Source organism: Equus caballus, chromosome 6, assembly GCF_041296265.1.
Source record: "Equus caballus isolate H_3958 breed thoroughbred chromosome 6, TB-T2T, whole genome shotgun sequence".
NCBI lineage: Eukaryota > Metazoa > Chordata > Mammalia > Perissodactyla > Equidae > Equus > Equus caballus.
Genome location: NC_091689.1, coordinates 13,053,791 through 13,075,840, shown reverse-complemented (window position 1 = coordinate 13,075,840; position 22,050 = coordinate 13,053,791). Strand labels below are relative to the sequence as shown.

The 22,050-nt window shown below is 40.9% G+C and overlaps 1 non-coding gene across 1 annotated transcript; it reads left to right on the top strand.

Annotated features, from left to right (window-relative positions):
- Positions 1 to 4,307: 4,307 nt before the first annotated feature.
- Positions 4,308 to 4,380, top strand: TRNAF-GAA (transfer RNA phenylalanine (anticodon GAA)). Its single transcript has one exon. It is a non-coding gene; the product is annotated as a tRNA-Phe (tRNA).
- The last annotated feature ends 17,670 nt before the right edge of the window (positions 4,381 to 22,050 follow it).

Genomic DNA, 22,050 nt, shown 5'->3' with positions numbered 1-22,050 from the left:
GACATTAACTTGAATTTTCAGCCATTACTAACATATCAAGTTAAGGCCAATTGCTTTGAGGTAATTTACTGAGGTTTGGCCCTACCAAATATTTTGATAGCTTATCACCATCATGTAAGATCCCAGCCTTAATAGATACTTTTCAGTTGGGTGGGGTGGCAGTCAGAGAGAGATGTTGGATCCCACAGGAGGAAGCTCATGGAGGACAGGTGAGAGTAGGTACAACTGAGGGGTCCCTTAAAGTCCCCTAGAAAAGGACCAAGCACCTTGAGAGAAAAGGATGACCCTGGACACCAGCCCACACAATATTCCTCTTAGCTGTTAGATGTGAGGACTTTGGGCTATTGAAACTGTGACGTGGTTCTAGGAGTCTCTCAGGAGCTGAGTACAAGCATCTTTACATTTGAGATTGTTTTTCCTCTTGTACATGAAAGTCTTGTGAATGGTTGATTGTTTTGAGTGTGGCTTCAAAGGAGAGGAAAAGAGGTTCTTAAGAGAAAATAGCAGAGTTCTGTTGAAGAGAAGAATATGGAAGAAGAAATAAGATGCAATTAAAGGATAGAAAGTAATGGTTCTTATTTTCCTTGAAGAGTGATTACACATCTGTCTTGGGAAGTAGCCCCTCAAAAGCTACACGTAGCTGCACACTTTAATGGGGCTTAAGAAGCAGTTTCGTACTTCAAATGCTAAGGAAAGGTCAAGGGACAGTTCTGGAACTGTCTGAGGACCTACTTTGGAAAATGAGAATTTTGCTAGTTATGACGGGACCTGAGATGTAGAAAGCTCATGTTCAGACTTTGTTACCATTACTCACAGTTTCGGCCCTCCTTTGGTTTTCCAAGGATTAATTTTGATAAAATTCACCAGTGTGGCAGGGAGCAGGGAGAGGAAGAGGGGTGAGGGGAGGTCATTTCCTTAAATATGACTCTCTAGATGGCAAAGAACATCGGACAGTTACCATGGGTCAAATCGAAGGTTCTGGATCTAGGCACTTCCCTCTGGCACTGAACACAGCAGAATCATGATGGGCAGCCTTTTCTTTTACTCAAATGAAGTTGCTTCTTACCTTGTTTTTAAAGTTTCGCAACCTCTTTAAAACAGTGTCGTGACCAATTAAAACTCTCTAGGTGGAAGCAGTTTTTAACCTACGTTGGTATTTGAAACATAGATTTTAGCTGCTTTTTTTGGAATTCGTTGAGACTTGACTTGATATATTGGAAACCAGGGTCCTGTGGAGCCTCTTGAAGGCTCATTCTAATGGATTCAGAGCATGAGAGATGCTCTGTTTTGTGCCACGAAACAACTTCTAGCCCCATCAACTGTGAGAGCATTGATGTAAATCTAGCACCTCTAATGAGAACTTGGCTTAAAATACACAGCCTGCTGATGGTGTGTCAGCTGCAACAGAGAAACACACCGAGAGGAAGCACAGCTCGGGGGTGAAGTCTTTTTGTAGAAGCTACACCAAATCTTTCGGGGATGGGGGCACTATCTTGAGTCCTGAAGGTTGGTCCCTAAAGGTTTTTAACAACCTGTCAGCCCCCTTGCCTCTTCTGGTCTACACGGTGGCTAATGCCCTATGGAATCCTAGAAGTTGGACCTGGCAGATATCTTAAAGAACGTTTTGCCCTGTTCAGAGCTAAGGAAACTCAAGCCCAGAGATGTTTGACTGTAAGGTTTCAACATGGTTAATTGGGGTTAAGAACGTGATCCAAGGTCAAGGGACAGTTTGTTCTGCTGTGTGAAGGACACAATATCAAAGCCATAACAATGCCATGTTCACCATGAGCAAACCTAGAATGGCAAACCCATGGTGAATTTAGAAAACCATAATAGTAAATGCAGCTTCTAAAAAGTACTTCTTATGCTTTCTAGAAGTAAAGTAAGTTATATTCTGGGGAAATCTAGAATCTTCTGGTGTGAAGGATAGCTGAACCCTGAATCAGATTCCAGTTATGTGGAGGAATGGTCATGTGGTTCAAACTTTGAAGCATAGGCCCCAGAAGCCCAGATGGTTCTGGTTTGTCCCATTGTCCTGTTCTTGGAGCTGGGGTCACAGCCCGACCACCTGGGTCAGGAGGGTCTGCTGAGCCTGCAGGGTTATAAGTCTCAGGGCCTGGGCAGCGAGGCAATGGGGCCATGGCAGCTGTGTCCCTAGGGTGAGCAGAGACATGGAACAAGTCCCAAGACTGCAGCAGGCAGTGCTTTCCCTGCAAGTCTCAGCTCACACGGGGACCGCTGCCTGGACCAGCCTGGAACAAACTGGCCGAGTCTCCCAGGAGATCCCAACAGTGGACCGATGCACTTGAAGACCATCGACAGGAATATGAAGCCAACAGAAGCCAGCTTCGTAAAGAGCATTTATTAGTAAGTGAACAGCAGAATTTCTACTACCTGATTAGAATCAGGTAATGCTCTGAACTACCTGATTATCAGGTGCTATGAATTAATTTAACAGATTGAAGGTGTGTCATAATTGATCGTTTCACTTGGATTTGGGATAAATGGGATGGAGAACCACATAGGAGGAGGGAAACTCTCTAGATACATTTGAAAAGGAAGCTGATTTTAAAAGAAATCCAAGATACAGTGGTTATTATAAGTGTAACACTACAACGACCTATGCTGAGGCTTATCCTGAGGAGAGGATGACACCATCTTGACTCTTCCTGAGGAAATGGTAACACCACCGTGGCTTACCCTGAGGAGAGAGTAACACGGCCATGGCTTATCCTGAGGAGAAAGTAACACAGCCATGGCTTACCCTGAGGAAAATCACTTCTGGGAAACAGGCCCATATGAGCAAAGCAGTTCAAGAAAATGTCACAGACTTAAGGATAAGATTTGTTTTAAAGACCTGTGGCCTCTAATTCTGACGTTTTCTTGTGTATTTGTTTCATTTTGGTGAAAGGTGTTTTTCCTCAAGAGGTTTGCTAAGAATGTTTTTGTCACTTCATTTTTCACTCAAAAGGTTAGGTCTCTCAAACTCTGAAGACTGGTATCCACAACTTAAAGGCACAAGGCAGAGCAGAAGAAGGGACGTCTCTTCGTGCTGCTCAGACACAGCTGCCAGCGGCTTGCAGAAGGCCCATGGGTGCTTACTCTCCAGAGAATTGTGTCACCCCTACAGTGGGCAGCTTCCTGATCACCAGCCCCAGCATGTCATGCCTACTGCCGACAAACTGGCCCATGACACCCTAGTGAACTTTGCCACCACCTCCTTCAACCAACTCTGATTCCCAACCTTGGGGGGATAGGGAGGAGTCTTGCCAATTTGTTCCTTCCTTGGGTACGAATAAATACATTTTTCACAAGCCTGTATTAGTTTCCTATTGCTGCTGTAACAAATTACCACAAACTTAGTGATTTAAAACAACACAAATTTATTATCTTACAGTTCTAGAGGTGAGATGACCCAAATTAGCCTCAGTGGGTTAAATCAAGATGTCAGCAGGGCTGCAGTCCTTTGTGGAGACTCCAGGGCAGAATCCATTTTCCTGCCTTTTCCAGCTTCTAGAGGCTGCCCCCATTCCTTGCGGCGCTCTTCCATCTTCAAATCCAGCAATGCCAGGCTGAGTCCCGCTCACGCTGCCATCTCTCCAGTTCTTTCTCATCTGCCTCTTTCTTCCACTTATTAGGACTGTTGTGACTATCTTGGACCCACCTGGCTAATCCAGGGTCCTCTCCTCATCTCAAAGTACACTAATTAACAACCTTAATTCCATCTGCAACCTTACTTCTCCCTTGCCAGGTAACCTAACATACTGTATTTTCTGGAAATTAGGACATGGACATCTTTGGAGGCCCATCATTCTGCTACCACAGAGCTTTTCGATTTATGTCATCTTTCCTGTTCCTACTTTTTGCGTCTGCCACAGCTCCTGAGTGATCTCCTTGGAGCTTCAGTCTCCAACTGCTTTCTAATCCTGGCTGTGTTTATGGGTCTATGGCAACATTGCTTTTATGGAAAATTGACATTTAATTAAATATTTAAGTGAACCATGCTGTCATTTTTTTTCTGGGAAATAACCATATATTAGATGGAAATGCCAACTAGAGACATTTTTCTTTGACACGAAAGAAGTCCGTGATTTATTTTTAAATGGGAAAATGATTGCAGGGCAGTTAAAAACATAACTGAGAAAAGTGAAATTATGTATTACTTCCGGCTTGTAAACACCTCTTTTATCATCTCCGTAATATTTGTTAAACGCCTACCTCCAGCTAAACCTGAATATTGACCTTTTTTGTTAGTGTAAAACAAATATTATTCCATTATAGTTATGCAGGAGAAGACACCTGAACAGGCTGAAATAGCTCAGTTGGGAGAGCATTAGACTGAAGATCTAAAGGTCCCTGGTTCGATCCCGGGTTTCAGCATTGGTTTTAGATATTTACACTAAATGTAGTTTCCTGGCAATCTTAACCACATGAGCTTTAAGGGGAATATTTGGTTCTCATGCTTCGGATGGATCAATAGCTTTTCAGGGAGAGGTAGTGTCAAGTGTCCTGGGGGGTCTTTTTATTTAAACCCACCAACACTTTGTACTTCCTGACTGTCATAATAATAGCTAACTGATCTTGAGTATTTGCTGTGTCAAGATTTCTTCTAAGATCTCTGTATTAACTTATTTAAAATGACCACAAAAATTCTCAATAACTACTTGTTAAATAAATGAACGGTTTTGTGCCTGAGGCCTGGCGTGTGGTAGGCATACAATTAATGATTTTTACTTTATCATTATTATTTCCATTGGCTAGGAACTTTGAAGGCTGGGACTATGAGATGTGAGCTATTCTAAGGACCCTTCACCCCTCCATCTAACAAGGTGGTATTAAAGGCCATCATTTCCTTCTACCTTCTTAATTATTTTTACATTCTATGTTAACAATTCCTTGCTTGTATATGGTAAAGGTGAAAGGATAGTCTCCCACCAGGCTTTACCTTTCTGCAAAGAGACTTAGCTTCTATTCCAAAGGTTCTTACCTCGCATCCATAGGCAGCAGGAGGTCTTTGAAGTCTTGGAAACTGAATGCAAATTGGAGCGTTCATGCGCACAACTGCCTGGGGAGAATGTCAAGAGGTAGCTTTTTCGTCAAATTGTAGGTCTGCGACCTAGAAAAACTTTAGAAAAGTTAGACGCAAAAGATCTCCTCACCACAAATACCTGCTGATAATCTGTGACCCGACCTTTGAATTTTCCCAGGGTGCTGAGCGGTAGGACTTCCCTGGATTATTGTGTCTTGTCCCTGGTCCCTACTGTGAGATGGATTTCAGGAGGGAGCCCACGTTGTCCACAAACTTTTATTTTGTTTGGGTAGCGGTTCTTGGGGGCAGATTTCGCACAGTGAAGTAGATTTGACAGTTTTTGGAGGCCCTCCTGCTACTTTGGGGCACCCTCTTGGTGACCCATCCCCCGTCACTATGTTTAATCTGCAGAGTTGGGTCCCCCTGTTCCTAATTGTCTCTTTTTTGGGACATTAAGGGTGAAGCTTCCACATTATCCTTATTAGTCTATTCTTTTCCCTCTGCTTTCATTCTTGTTGACAGCTGAAAGCCAGAAGCAATACCAGGCAATGGCTACCTATTTTTTCATCTTTATATTATTTAATGTTTATCACTTAAATGATATCATCATGTGTGAGATAATAGAAAATATATATTGGTCTTTGCCCCCGGTCCCTGCCACAGGGCTCCTGAAACCTTTGCAATTTCCTGGGTGATTGCTATGTCTTTTGTTCTAATGAGTTGACTCTTGGTGGGCTTCTGGATGGCTCCTGGATGAGGGCTGGTCACCAGAAAGACAAAGCCATAATTAGACACTTGGGATTTTCAGCCCCACCTCCATTCTCTCGGGAAGGGAGAAGGGCTGGAAATGGCTTGAATGATCAATCGCGCCTAAGTGATGAAGGCTTCGTAAAATCTCAAAAGCGTGAGGTTTAGGGAGCCTTCGGGTTGGTGAACACCTTCACGTCCTGGGAGGGTGACACACCCCAACTCCTCAGGGACAGAAGCTCCTGTGCTCAGGGCCCTCCCATACCTCACCCTGCGTATCTCTTCATCTGGCTGTTTATCTGTATCCTTTATCATATCTTTTAATAAACTGTTAAGATAAATAAGTGTTTCCCTGTGTTTTGTGAGAAAATAATCAAATCCAAGTAGGAAGAGGTCACAGGAACCTTTGATTTGTAGCCAAGTCAGACAGAAGTTATGTGTAGCCTAGGGACCTACGCCTTGCAATTGACATCTGAGGTCGGGGGCAGTTTCACGGGACTGGGCCCTTAACCTGTGGGATCTGATGCTAGCTCTAGGTAGTGTCAGAATTGAGTTAAATTGTAGGACATGCATCTGGTGTCAGAAGTGTTGTGGGTGTGGTAAAGTGTGAGAGTAAAGGAGAAACAGGAGGACTGGCTTTTTCCAAACACCATGCCTTGGCTGTGCTTTAGTCAAGAAGTAGCATTTTCAGTTCATGCCAGACATTTGCCAGGCTTTAGGCGTTTACATAAAGTACAAATGCTGCAAGTTATTTTGTTCCGATCTCTCTTTTCCCCTGAGAATTTACCCATCCTTCCAAACAAGCTGTTCCATGAAGAATGGCTTGGTTTGGGGATAGGATTCCTACCATGAAGATGGAACTAGGGAGGGGAGATCCCATAGAAGTTTGAGGGCTAAAGAAGTGAGCCAAGTGCATGGAGAAACATCAAGGGTCCAACACCACAGTCTACTCCCAAAGTCCCCTGAGATAGAGGCAGGATCCGGGTCAAAATGATGAGATCATGTGTTCTAGGCCAGATGGGGTGGGAGTCTCAGGAAAGCAAATGGGGAACAAGCCTTCATGGGCAACAGGGGTAGGATGGAATAAAGGGCTATGGGCAAGATGGGCAGCACTTTTCATTCTTCCCGATAATCTCTGCATCATTATTAAATGGGACTAGGGCTCTGTACTATTTGTGCACACTTGTGTACACAAACACTCTCACAGTGGTGTTGCTGTCTAAAGGGAATTTGGATTGCATTGACTCAAGAGAATCAAGTATATTTTAAATTTTTCATTGTTTTTATGATTATAAAAAGGTATAAACTACTGAAACTTTAAAATTTGTATAGAACTATATTGCTTAAGAAATAAAGATAGGTCTATCCTAATCCCAACCCTAGAGATAATCATTGTTTACAGTCTGGTGTCTATTATTTTTCCAGAATTTTTTCTATGCACTGCTAATATAAAATGAACGTGTATACACATAAATGCACTTGTATTTTATACAGGGATTAGACCAGGTCAAAATATTGTTTCACAATTTCTAAACAATTGGACTGAATGTCTAAAATAATGGAAGTTCATTTTCTTTGGTAGGTTTTCCTTTCATTTCTTTTTTAATGGAAACAAAGTAAAATATTAAATGAGGCTAAGACACAAAAATTAAAGACCTAATTATAGCATAATCTGAACCAAAAAATCACACTTCTACAAACTCTTCAGTGAGGAGGGCAAATGGGTCTCATTGGTAGCAATGATGATAATAGGAAGAGGTAACATTTATTGAATTTTTATTCTCTGTCAGGCCCCATTTTGAGCAATTTACGGAAATTAGTTCATTTAATCAGTGATGAGGAAATCTAAAAAGCAGGGAGCAACTTATAGACACTTATAGCAATTTAAGACTATTACAGAGGGAGCTCTGTGTGATGGAGTAGGAAGTTAACAGCATCATAAAGTCCAAGAAAGAGCCCGAGAGAACTGGCAGTGTGCAGAGGGTTTAGGGAAGATGCCGTCATTATCTTTTCAAGACCAGGTGTCATAAATTGTGTATAAATACGATCTGTTCAGTAATAAATATATAACTCAATAAGTGGTGATAGCTCATATACCTGTCATTTAATTCACACTCAGTGTGGTTTAATTCATGGTGGTACAAAAACACTTTTATAATCTGTATTATTACTAATTATTATAATTTTCACGAAATCACTTTAAAAATGGCAGTGGTACATAAAGTAAGCTGGAATTATATTTACAAATCATTCTCTTTGAAAATTTAAAATATTGGCTAGAACTAATAACTTGGTCAACACTAACCTGTTAGAAACCACATAAACCGCTCCAAGTCTAGCATTTCTTCCTGCACTGGTTCATTTTATTTCTACATTTGGGATCTGTAATTTCAAGGAAGTGGAATAAAAATTGTGTTCATGCTTTTCTTTCCTTAGAGGGTGTGAAACTCTCCAAATTAACTCAGAAATGGATTCAACCTATTTCGTGGAAAGTCTGGCGGGTAATTTTATGGAGGTTGCTCAGTATAATAGAGACAATAGGGCTTTTGAGGTAAGCAAATGGAGAAAGAAAGAAGGACTGAGAAATGGAGAAAGAGCAGAAAAGAATAAGCAAATGTTCTCTTACTGAGACGGCTTAGAAATTAGCAGCAGATTAGAGAAAGTGGGCTGAAGAGTCTACTTTTCCAGATATCCAGGGTGTGGGCTTCTCCTTAGAAATAAAACTCATGAAAATGCATCTTCTGTCTTGAGAACCACTAATTGTTTAGTGTGGAACTGGCACAGGCTCAATGATGAGAATATCTTTTATCACATTATCATAAAATTCTATATTTCCACATTGACTCATCTATTATATTAAAATATCTAAAAGCTATTTCAAAACATATAATGATTACTCTGTTCCAAAATGCAGCCACTTCTTGTACTTTTGATTTAAAAAACTTAGAAAGTTGTCTTGATTGAATGTGAGACCATAAAGTTCATCTATATTTTTTTAACTCCATGAACCTCTATCTTAATTCTGTATTTTAAATAATTCCCATGTTTGGGTTCCTTTCACGAGAAAGTTCATTGTCTGGGTACAGCCAATGGAAAAGAATTATCACATAAAGACTAGTGCTGTGTACCTGACCCTTTCAAGAATTTCACACCAAAGACGCAGCTTCAAAGGGTCAAAAATGTATGAAATCATCAACATTTACTTTCATTCCCAATGAGATATACCTGGATAATTTTGTGCAACTGATGAAGCTCACGATTATCCTTTTTTTTCTTTTAGAAGTAGCCTTGATATTTTTTCCCCAGGGTAATTAAGAGTAGAATTGACAAATGCTATATAATTAGAATATTCTTCACATAGTTTGCACGCTTGGCCTGAGTTTTTCTATCACTTTAAATAACTGACTTGACTGGATAGGCATTTCTTATGTCTTTATGGATATGTAAGATCCACATTTACCATCAATGCCTTTCCCTGTCATCTAGAAAACCATTCAGAGGTTACTTTCCAGTGCTGATAGAATTGTTCTACCAGAAGGCCAAGAGCATGCACTTCCATCTTTTGCCAATTTATTGGACTTGTAAAAAAGTAGATTTTCCCAAAATAAACATTTTTGCTCCCTAAATAGTTCCATATAATTAATGAATAATATTGAGAACACCTTACATAAACCAAGGTTTAGCTGGCCTCAGCCCTAAGTCATCTCTTCTCTTTCTGTTATACAATCCTTACATCATCCCCATATTAACCCCATTTTACAGATGAGGAACCAGACTTAAGGAGTTTCAGTAGCTTGCCCAGTGTCACCCGAACAGTGGCCAAGACAGCATTTGAACTTATCTGACCTCCAAACCCTGGCTTACTTGCCCTACTATGTTCTTATCTTGATGGATGGCCTGTTAATCAATTCCACATGTCGTCAGATTAGACTAAAGACTATATTAATCCAATGATTTCATTCTTACCTTCTTTTTCTAGATTAATGTTCACACAATCATGAGGACAGCATCAATTTTCTGAGAACTGATTATGTGCCAGACATTCTGCTGGACAGTTCCACATATTTTATCTTATAAACTTGTAATGATAGCTCTGGAGGTGAGAATTATTGTCTCCACGACTCTAGGTAAGGACATTGATATTCAGGGAAGTAATCCATCTTTGGTCACACAGCAAACAGGGCCAGGGCCAGGAATCAGCCCACCCCTGCCACAATAATGTCTTCCTGGAGCCGATGGCGTCATTTGATGAAAGCCAAAGTTCTAACTCATGTTCACACTTTGCCCTTGACCAACCAGCCCCATTCTTTTCAGCACATGTTGGCTTGTTTTTTAACAAACCACATCCAATAATTCTAGGTGGATTTTTATGGGAAGTAACTAAAGGAGACATTTGAAAGACTAGACTTTTCTCTTTGATCCTTAATTAATTAATTAATTTTAATTTTAATCTTTTTTTGCTGATGAAGATTAGCCTTGAGCTAAAAACCCATGCCAATCTTCCTCTATTTTGTATGTGGATCATGCCACAGCATGGTTGAAAAGTGGTGTAGGTCTGCACTCAGGATCTGAATCCACTAACCTGGGCTGCTGAAGTGGAGTGTACTGATCTTTAACCACTAGGCCACTGGCCTGGCCCCTAATTTATTTTTTTTTAAGTTGCCAAGCATACTTCTGTTGTTATTGTTGTTGTTTTTTAAGGAGCTCTACCTTTTGGTCTAGGACAGAGAATCTCAGAACAGCCTTGAACATGTGTGGGTCAGTAACTGCAGACTTCAAATCTTCTGGCATGCTACTTTTTAAAAAAAATAAAAATTAGTCTCTCATCTGAGAATACACTAAAATTAAATATGGAGGTTCCTCTTGCATTAAGGGCTGGAAAGTTGTTTGAACACCCTTATGGTTTTCTTTATCTTGACCCGAATGTATATTTCTACTTTGGAAATTGACATTCGTGCCTGGAGAGCCTCAGAGAACTGAGGGAAAACCAGTTCTTCCAGGTCACCTGATACAGTGCCATTCAGGCAGTGTGCACTCGCCAAACATGTTATTGAAGGCTTCAACCTTCAACCAAAAACGTCTAATCTATGCCGTGTAACAAGGGAGCTTTAACCATGTCTTGTGATCCTACTCCCTGGCACTCCTCCATGTGTCAGCTACAGGGCGGATGTTGACCCGGCTGAAGGTAGGTTTGGCGGCTGAACCCTTCTGAATGGAGGTAAGCTGAGTTTCAGGCTTCAGAGTTTGCCAGAGCCATCAAAGCCCATTTTTACTGCCTAGCTGAAAAGACTACCTTGCGTCTGAGATGAAGGACAATTTTCGTGCCACGTCATTTTCTCTGTTCCCTCCTTTGGACTATCCTTGGATGCTGATCGTTCCTGCCACCGGAAATGTACTTTCTTATGGTCTCTACACAACCTTCCAGATTTAGCTCAATTCCTGGCTCCTCTAGGAGCTTCCCTTACTCAACCCCACAGTGATCTCCTATCTGTAGTTTCAGCAGCAGCTGGTTTTCATGTATTTGCTATCTTACGTCCTGTCGTTTTATCTAGACTGTCTTTGCCTGGGACATGCATGCTGCCTTACACTTCTGTTATGTATCACGGTACTGAGAATACAGCAAATGATAGTCAAAGTCTTATAACTTTAGAAACTCTTGAAAATATATTATTTACTCACAAGCCAACGAGCCAGGGATCCTGGGCCATTGCCAAAGCAAATGAGCAGCTGTGAGAAATGTGTCTCACACAACGGACTTTTGACTTTTTTTTTTTTAATACCCTTACAACTCACTTAAGCGAGTTGAGACTGTTTTGGTCATTTTCTACAAGCAAAAATCCAAACAGGCCATTGCCTTTACAATCATCTTCCAGGCCAAGTGAGCTGGTATCCTACCCTGTAGGAATCCATATTATTTGAATTTGTATCTACCTTGAATAACAGCAATCACTTTAGATATTTAAAAATAAGTTTCAAATTTAAATTTGGTTTAGACTTGAAGTTAATTTCCTGCATGTTATTTTTTAAAAATTTCAAAAATTGAGATATAATCTACACACAGTAAATTTCACTCTTTTTAGCGTGCAGTTTTGAGTTTTGACAAACACAGGCAGTCATATATCAACCACCACAAACAAGATACAGAATATTTCCATCACCACCCCACCAAATTCTCCCAGCCCTCTATATTTAACCTCTTCCTCCATGCCCAGGCCACCACTGATCAGTTTTCTGTCACTATAGTTTTGCCTTTTCTAGAATGTTCTAAATGGAATTATGCAGTGTGTAGCCTTTTGAGTCTGCCCTCTTCCACTTAGCCTAATGCATTTGAGATTCACCCATGTCATTACATGTATTGGTAGTTTATTTCTTTTCATCTCTGGGCTTTCATATTCTCTTAGAAATTATTGGAATCTTGGTTTTAGGGAGTGTGGGGATCAGAGGTCACTACTGAGAATCCATGTACAATCATGACCAATGCCTCCCTTGGTTCACCCATCTATGATAGATATGCAGTGGCTGCATATCTAATATTTAACAAGGAGGGTCTTCCATGCCAAGTTACAAGAAATACATGGAAGGACTGGCTGACGCTTCTTCAGAAGGCTGGGTAGCCGAAGGCGGTAGAGTGCTGCCTGATGACATCTGAAATTTACATTTGGGGGTTAAGAAATGGAGACATAGAGGGCACTAGGTTGTGCATTCCTCAATCTCTGCGTGCCTTTGGGAAGGAATAATCCTTTTTTTAACCTACAGTAACTTAATTACTGTAGTTTGATTGCACATCCCTGTCAAATATACAAATGTAAATATAAAAAGATAATTATGGAGAAGAAAGTTGACAGGAAAATAAGAGACACTTTAGTGTTCCTAATATAGTTGTCACACATCAACGTTCCCAAATATCTTGCCTAGGACAGAGCTGGAAAATTTCTTGAGACTATGTCTCAAGGATGTTCGTACTTGGAAAATCCAAAATCTAGTTCCAAGATTGTTTTTAGTCTTTTGGAACCATAGTTTCCCAGAATCCAAGCCTTCCCTGCTCTGTCTCCATGGCTGTCACCCGCTCTCAGTTGGATTAGTAGGACAGCCTCCACCGTGTCCATGTCTTTCCTCTGGCCCGCAGCTTTATTCTAACCCAGCAGCTGGAGCGACCCCTAAGGAACAAAGCAGATCTCGCAATCCTCTGCTCAAAACCATGCAACCTTCGCTATTTCCCTTAGAGAAAATGCCATTGTCCTGACGAGAGCATGCCGGGTCCCACCCAGTCTGACCTCACTCCCGCTACCCTCGCCCCAGTCACTCTGGGGCAGGCACACTGGCTCTGTGATGTTCTAGACATGATCTTCCTTACTCCCTCACCTCCTTCAAAGCTTTTCTCAAACCACCTTCCCGATGACGCCCACTCCGTCCTCCCCATCTAAAATTGTAATCTGTTCCTCAACCTCATTCCAGGCACTGTAGATCAACTTTACTGTATTTTTTCCCTATTTGCAGGGGGCTATAAACTATTATGATGATGCATAGACTCTTGATATAACTGCTAGACTTTAGATAAATCACATTTCTAAACTGTTATTCATAATTCTGATGCTAGACTTTAGATAAATCACATTTCTAAACTGTTATTCATAATTCTGATTCTTTGGTTTAGTCTCCAGCCAAACACTGTGATAGATGTGGGGATGAGTGTTTAAACAGGAACATGTGCAAAGATGTTGGGGAAGCTCTGAAAATGAAGCAGGAAGGCGATAGGGGAAAGATCAGGGAAAAATTCAGAAGAAGTAGTCTCTGAGTTCAGAGAGAAGGATGAGCAGAAGTTTGCAAATCAGACAAAGAGAACTGTATTGTTCTATGTAGAAAAGAACAGAAGTGGAAAAGGCAGACAGCTGTGGAACCACCTGGGGGTATACCACAGAAGTAAATATAGCTTGAAAGATGAGTGGACGCGGAGGTGGTGTCACAATGGCAGGAGATAAGGTTGGACCAGTGGGTGGGGCCAGATCACAGGTTGGACCAGTGGGTGGGACTAGATCATAAAAGGCCTTTACACCCTACTGAGGAGTCTGGACTTGATCATACAGGGTCAGTAAAGCAACTTAATTTAGAAAGAACTGCATTTCTCAAATGCTAACTTGTTGAATATTAGGGATTTATCTTAGTTTGACTATGACTTTTTTTTAGGGAAAAGGAAGAGGGACTACGACGTCTTTGATCAAGAAATGTTTCTGTTTCTCTACTTAGTCTAAATCCAACATCTTTTAGGCACATAGGAAGTTGAGGCTCTAGAGAACAGGGTCTCAGTGCACACTTTCAGCTGCATAAGAAAGAATATTATGTATGTAAATTTTATTGTCTAGACATATGCATACATCAAATGAAAAGCTATTTTGCTTGTCATACTGTTTTTAGGTGGTGTGGCAAGGAACCCATAATTCAGCATATTAAAGAGATTTCTCTATAAGAAATAGAGATAACTGGATTTTCAATAATTCCTTTCTTAAATTGCAGAGGTTCCTTTAACTTTTTCAGCAAATCAAGATTTTCAGAAGTAAACAAAGCAAAATAAAGTCCCCACAATCTTTCTCTTTATACCTCCTCATTTCTGCTCCCCAGGATCTAAAATGCAACCTCTTTAAACCCCCAAACTTTTTTTGCAGTTTTTTTCTTTAGCAATGTTTAAATATCTTTGAGTCTGAGTTCAATGGCCTCTCAGTGGCCCAAGCTGTTCAGGTCACCAATGAGTTCTACAGTGGCCTGAGTGTGACGAGAAGAAAAACTGTCTTTCCCAATGATTTCATTGATCCTTGGAATGCTCTGGGAGTCATAAAAGATATCAGGGAAGATTTGCCCGCTGTTTACATTGAAGGTAACACAGTCATGAATAGCCAGAGATACAAAAGGAACCATTTTGTTAATTATTGGGCTTAAAGGTTTTCCTACAAGTGCTTTCAGTAATCAAGTGATATGAGGTCACGTTCTTTCAGGAATACTATTACTCATTAAAATGAGCTGTTTTCTCTAGATATGCCTGAATGCTAGGCCAATGATGCGTCCAATGATCAATGACTGACGATGTGTCTGCCTAGCTCTTGGTGCAATAAATTCATGGGGGATGCAAGGATCTATTGATCAAAAATTAACTTTTGCATGTTGGAAATTACTGAAGTGAGCTTTAAAATAATCAAAATAATCCACTTTTAGTATTTGATGAGATGTTCAAGTTTTATCCCCTTGCAAAATCAAAATCTGCTACTTATTATGTTAATGTGATATTTGCAAATCTATCGCCATGATTTCAAGCCCAAGACCACCTACATCCTTGCAAATCAATCAAAGAAATGTCAGGCATTCAGTATGCATGGGGGAGGGGCCCATATATTTCTAGATCACTATCAAGTCAAGACAGATAAGACACAAGGCCTGACGTACTGGGTTCCAGTTCTGGCTTCATCAACAATTGTCTTTACAAATCAATTAAACAATCTATCTTAGATTTTTTTATCTGTAAAATAAGGGAATCAAACATATTTAATTAAAATTAATATCTTAAAATTCTATAAAACTATAAATCACCCTTTTGCTCTTGTTCCCAGTAGTTGATAACTTTCTGCTTGTAACTTCCAGGGAATAAATTCATAGCTGGGGAGCTTAAATTATACCATACTCCTAAATTGACAAATGAGATTAATTAAAAACATTAATCTCTAAATTGACAAACTCGGGTATTTTCCTATACCTTTCATTTATTTGTACCCCTTGGTGATTAATGATGAACAATGTGTTTTTAATCAATATCAGACCAATTAAATGAGAATTTCTTGGAATTGCCCTGGGCATACATTTTTTTTTTTTTAAGATTTTATTTTTTTTCCCTTTTTCTCCCCAAAGCCCCCCAGTACATAGTTGTATATTCTTAGTTTTGGGTCCTTCTAGTTGTGGCATGTGGGACGCCACCTCAGCGTGGCCCGATGAGCAGTGCCATGTCCGCGCCCAGGATTCGAACTGAGAAAACACTGGGCCACCTGCAGCAGAGCGCGCGAACTTAACTGCTCAGCCAGGGGTCTTCCCCTGGGCATACATATTTTTAAAATCTCCCTAGATACATTTTCACATTTTAGGTGAATTCCACTGTGCAAATACGTATCTAAACCAAAATAATGATTCAGCTGAACTAACTCATACACAAGAAAAAATTTTAGTTTCTGCAAAAGTGGCTAACTAACACGAGAGATTTTTGAGAAAGAAAAGCTCAGCTACATCAGCAATCTACCCTCCATTTTCTCGCTAAAACACAAAATCACTGCAAGGATGAAGTTAGAGCAAATGAAAGGATAGTAGTTTTAGATTTAGAGTGTGTGTGTGTGAATGTGTGTTTTACATTTTAAGGAGATTTCATCAAGTTCTTCTTTGTGATGTTTAAAGGCATTGATCCATCCCAACACATAAGAAATTAATGGAGAATCAGGTGTGTGGCCTAACTGTTGGTTGCCATAGAAACAGACAGCATACAGACTGGATTTCCTAGGATAATGTCAATTTCATGTAATTCTATTGTTTTTAATAAAGTCCATTCATGAAATGTTCATGTGTGATTTGATTAAATCATGTTGTTAGCTGTCTACACGTGTGTGTGTTTGTGTTTGGTTAGGAAAACAGTTTGAGCCCAGGTGCCCCTTTATACATTCCTTGTACCAGGAAATTTTGCCATAGATGTCCTGTGACCACATCAGCTAATCAAAAAAGAATTCATAAAGTGTTGGAATCTCTGGGAAACTTTGGTTTCCAATCCTCTTGGAGCTTGAAGAATGGTATAGCATGTCTGTCATATACTCACAATGATGCCAATGGGAACATTTCATTAAAATTCTGTCCAGATCAGTCTATTTTCAATTCTTCTGAAAATATACGCAATTAACCAAAATGCTACGAATTTTTCAATTTTTAAAAATCTTGGATTTTTGTACTACATATTCATCTACAGAGAGCAATACTGGTATTATTAAGTTACATTTATTCAAAATTCAAGATTGAAGAGAAATCCTTCCAAAACAATATGGATTATTTTGCAACATTCCTTAAATATCCATTTTATCCAAGTTAATTTGTATCCTGAAAATAAATTGTTTTTAACCTCCATTTGAACTGAGGAGGTCATTCAATGGTTTACGATTTCTTCCAGAATGAAGGTGGACTTGGTTCATCTGGTTTATGGGACTCTGCATGGTCATCCCACTACTGGCATCCCCACCCTTGTTTCATACCAGTTTCCCTATTTCTCGCTTCCAGGCACGCTGTCTTCTTCAATCCCTTATACTCTTCAAGCTTTGTGGGGCCCGGGAGGTTTGCCTATCCTATTTTTACCGGTTGGATGTTTCTCCTGACTTTTACGACCTTGTTAATGCCTATTCACCTTGAGATCTCAGCTCAGACAACTCTTGCTCAAGAAGCCTTACCTGACCAACCTTACTAGATAAAATCCCCACTCAGATGATCCAGGATTCATAATTCCATCTACAACCTTAATTCCCTTTTGCCACTTAACCTGGGGATATTCTGGGCATTAGGATGTGGACATCTTTGGGGACCATTATTTTGCCTGCCTATCACAGGTTCCTACCACCATGGTGATCTAGTGGTTAGACCACCACTTTCTCACCAGGCACTTTCACCCCATGGCCTGGGTTTGTTTCCCAGTCAGGGAACCACACCACTTGTCTGTCAGTTGTCATACTGTGGTGGCCGTGTGCTGCTATGATACTGAAAGCTATGCCACTGGTATTGCAAATACCAGCAGAGTCACCCACAGTGGACAGGTTTCAGCAGAGCTTCCAGACAGACTAGGAAGAAGGACGTGGCCACCCACTTCCAAAAAAAAATCGGCCATGAAAACTCTGTGAATAGCAGCAGAACATTGTCTGATGTAGCACCGGAAGGTGAGAGGATGGGCAAAAAGACCAGGCAGGGTCCCACTCTGCTGTACACGGAGCCACTAGGAGTCCAAATCAATCCCACGGCACTAATGACAAAAATCAAAGAGTCCTACTGTGTGTGGAGCCCTGCCCATAAAGGTAACTTTAAGCAGGGTCTTTTCTGCTCCTGGAGATGTGCTGTTGATACCAGCTCTGACATCAGTTCCTGTACATTAAACACAGCATATATAGGGTTAAAACCAAAAGCACTCACCCCCTTTCTCTGCTTCTCTAAGTTACATTCCTATGTAAATATCGTTTTTTTCAAACCTTTGTATCCCTGAATTTACAAGGCAAGTAGAAGTTACAAATTATTAAAAGTCTAGGTGGCTCATGCTGGGCTCACACTGAAGTTTTGGTTCTTAAAGTTTGTTACAGGGGAACTGATATCCAGAGAATATCAAGAAGCTGAAGCTTCCCAGACCCCAGCTCCTCGCTTCCTGGCACCAGAATTCACCATCTGCCACGGAGACAGACAGCCAAGGGCATCCACCTGCAGATTCCCTTACCTCGCCATTCCCTTCTCTGTAAGCAGCTTCACAAGGCCAAACACAGGCTGAAGATGAAAACTAACCAGAAAAGTCCAGGCAGTCAAGGAAAAAGAAATTCAGTCTTCAAGGCCAAACACAGGCTGGTGGGAAGGCAACAACCAGCAATGCCACATGCTCCACCCCCTGCATCTAAAACCCCAGCACATACTCTCCCTCCGGTACCTAAAACCCCAGATAAAAACCCCTACCTTTTTCCCTTCAAGGAGCTGCATCTGAGCTCTAACTCTCATCTCCTTGTCTGTCTGTCTTTTGATGATGATAAACTTCCTCCTTGCCATAAGCCTGGCCCTCCAGTTTTTATTTGGCCCTTCTTGCATGGCAGGTAAAGAACCTGTGCTTGTGGCCAGTAACACTATCCGCATTTCTATTTCCCTATCTTTCACTTTATTGCCAGCTTTGACGACAGGAATACTTACAAGGGTATCTAATTTATCATATGCCAACATGGATTCTGAGAAAAAAAATCACAAAAGGACAGTGAAAGAGAAGGATGTAACTTAACACAAGCCAATAGACTCTTTGGACCTTGGTTTTATTGTTTCGGAAATGTCAGGATGAAATTAGGAATTCTATAAAGCATATTGAGATTTAAATCGTAGGAATCTTGAAGCAGTGCAAAAACAACATTCTATAAGGGTTATGAGTTAGTCACCTTGAGAGTTTTAAATTGCATTGTTTCTGAGAACTGGAAACTTAAAGAATGCTAAATGTCTCTATGACTTCTGTCTTTTGTCTCACCCTTTTTGTTAGCTGATTCATGGAGAAGTTTGGTAAAATAAATGAGCATACTTGGAATCTAATTTTTAAAAAATGCTTTCGGTAAGCTTCTAATCAACTAAGGAAGAATTTGGAAAACGTGGTACACAGGATGCTAAATTTTTTAGTATCTTTAAGATTTTATTTTTTTAGCCTGATATTAACTGGTTCTTTGACATACATGGATTTCTTGTCTCAGCTCATAGAACCCCCCTCTACTTAACCCTAGGTAAAAGCAATTCCACCCCAGCTAGGCTCCAAAGGCAGGCACTGATTTTGTACCTCCTGCAGGATTCATCAAATTCTCAAGGTTAAGCACCTTTTGCTCACTGCTAGATTCTAAAGAACCTGGAGGTTTTATTCCTTGACGTTTCTCCTACAGAGACTTTGAACATAAGAGGTGCTTAAGCAAGATTTGTTGAATGAATACATTTGTTCTAAATGGTATTTTAGGGAGGGCAGAGGGTAACAAAGAGGCACTTAATCTCAAGTCATGGTAGTAAATAGAGGTCACAGCTAACGTTCAAGAGCTCATCAGTGCTCTCCAGTGGACGAAGTGAATGATAGTACCCATTAGGGGTTGGTCAAGCCTGTAACTTAGTAGATTAAATAGTTCCCACTCTAAGGTCAAAAAGAGGAAGCATGACTTCAGTTGAATATCATGGGTAACCGTCATTATTTTGTGAAACTATTTCTGCCCACAAATCAGTGTTAAACTACTGTTAGTGATGCATTTTCCTGCATTAGCTTTGTTCCTTCTGTTTAGAACATTCCTGCGGATCTTTCAAGCTGCCTTCAGATCAGATGTCACTTTGGGTTCAGATAAAATATCACTTTTTAAGGGACAGTGACAGTGCACAAAGTAAAGCAGCTCCTGTACCCAGTCCCGTACATGGCACATTGTAATTGGTTTCTAATGTTTTGTTTAATTAATGCACAGCCAAGGGTGGGACAAAGAAAAGGCTTCTCTGCCCTGGATGCCAAGGGCAAGCCATGAACCGTGTCCATAACTGTCTGGGTACTGGAGCTCCCTCCACACCACGCTCTCTCCTGCTCCTTCTCCATTCACACGGCTGTGCTTTCCTTCTCTTTCCTATCAGCTCTATACAGAGCTGGATACACAATTTGCCTGGCCCAGTACCAAGTCGAAACAGCACATGAAACATTGACCAGCTTAAACTAGTTTTGCTTTCTTAAAACAGGTTGTTGACTAATCAAACCTTGCTCAATAACAGAGACAGCCCCGCACATGTGCCAGGTGGAAACCTAGAGCCCCAGGGTGACCCCGGAACTAAGAATCTTCAGAAATTTTGCCACTGGAGCCCTTTATGAAACAAAAAGTCCTTCAGTAAGGAAAACCTGGCTTCCAGCAGCCCAAGTAGCTTGAGCACTGATTTAAGACTAGCCGATCAGCTTACATGGGCCCAGCTGAGCTTAGTAGCTCCTAACTCTTTAAGTTTTACCCTGAACCTTGGACTGGGGAGAAGATTTGAGAGCCTTGCCTTCTGTCTCCTTGCTGGTTGACCTTGCAATAAAGCCTCCTCTTTTCTCAAAAGCCAGTGCCATGGTATTGGCTTCTGTGCACATCAGATAGCGAGCCCTTGCTCAGTAACAGCTTGAAAATGTGGGGCTCCTAGTTCAAAAATCCAGGCAACAGCTTTCCCTTTCCCTTGTGGCCACTCTCAACTCGTCATGGTGTTTTTGACTTGTTATTTAATGTCATGATCCCTTTGCACCACGGAGGAGTGAAAGCAGACTTCCCAAGAGCCCAGGACACGTGCCCAACTTGACCCTCTGGTGGCTATGCTCAGGCTGCCTCGGGGCAAGTGTAGCCAGGGGAGGGACGCAACACCCGTCCCCAGGAGGGACCAGGAGGTGGGACACCTGAGTGGAGGCTCCAGCCCCTGTGCATGCCCTCATGGGACTTCACACAAACTCAAAGGTGAGATTATTAAGCACTTCAAACAGAAAAAGAGGACAAATAGAACAAGTAACAGATGGAACAAATGGAAAACAGACAAGATGGTAGCTTGAAACCTAACTACATCGGTAATCACGTTAAATACAAGCCACAATGGCTTTTATAACCTGATCTTGAATATTCTACATCAGCAGGAGGGATGTGGGTGTGTGGGTAGATATGGTCTGCTGGAATTGGGAGAAGTTTTCTTTTGATGTTTCAGATTTTCTCAGTCAAGTTGGATGTGAGATCATTAGCTGGGAAGCTGTTGTTTAATTTAGTTTTCTACCTTCAAACGGAGCATCATCCTGACTGTATTTCTATTTTCTTAATTTGGCTCTGAACAGGTGAGGCACAAAAAAGAAATTCCAGATAAACACTAAACATTCTAATTAAACAGAAAAACGGAGAACTAAAATTTGTTTTCGACCGCCTTAAATGTAAGAGGTAAAAAAAAAAATTAATAATTAACACACAGCTAGGAATCTGCAACCCGTGCAGCTGCCTCATTCATCTAGGAGGCTTACTGGGAATTAATATTAATGGGGTGGTTTCCATTTAGACTTTTACAGCTGCAAAGACAATGACATCACAGCAGCAGTGCCTCTGGCAGCTTTGAGACATGTGTGGGTCTGTCTTTGTCCAGTGTATCATTTCCAACCAGCCCATCAACAAATATTTCTTGAGTCCTGACATGCAAGCAGGACTGTGCCAGACACTTTTAAGTATTCCCCTCGTTCAAGATCAAGGGTGTTAAATTAATTGCTGCAGCTCCATTCTCAGAGAATATCTCATAAATTCAGAAGAAAGTGGTAAGTGTACACTGGAGAGCTATTTCAATTGCTTTGCATATCATCATGTCAAATGAACAGAGCTTTAAAAGGGCCCAACACCCTGGGAATGTCCCCCCACGTGCAAAAACACAAATATATTTCTGTAGACCTCACTTTACAAGTCCTAACACGGCAATCTCAAAGAATGCAAAGTAGCGTGGGATCAGAACTCTGAGGACAGGAACACAATTAGTGAGCAAGC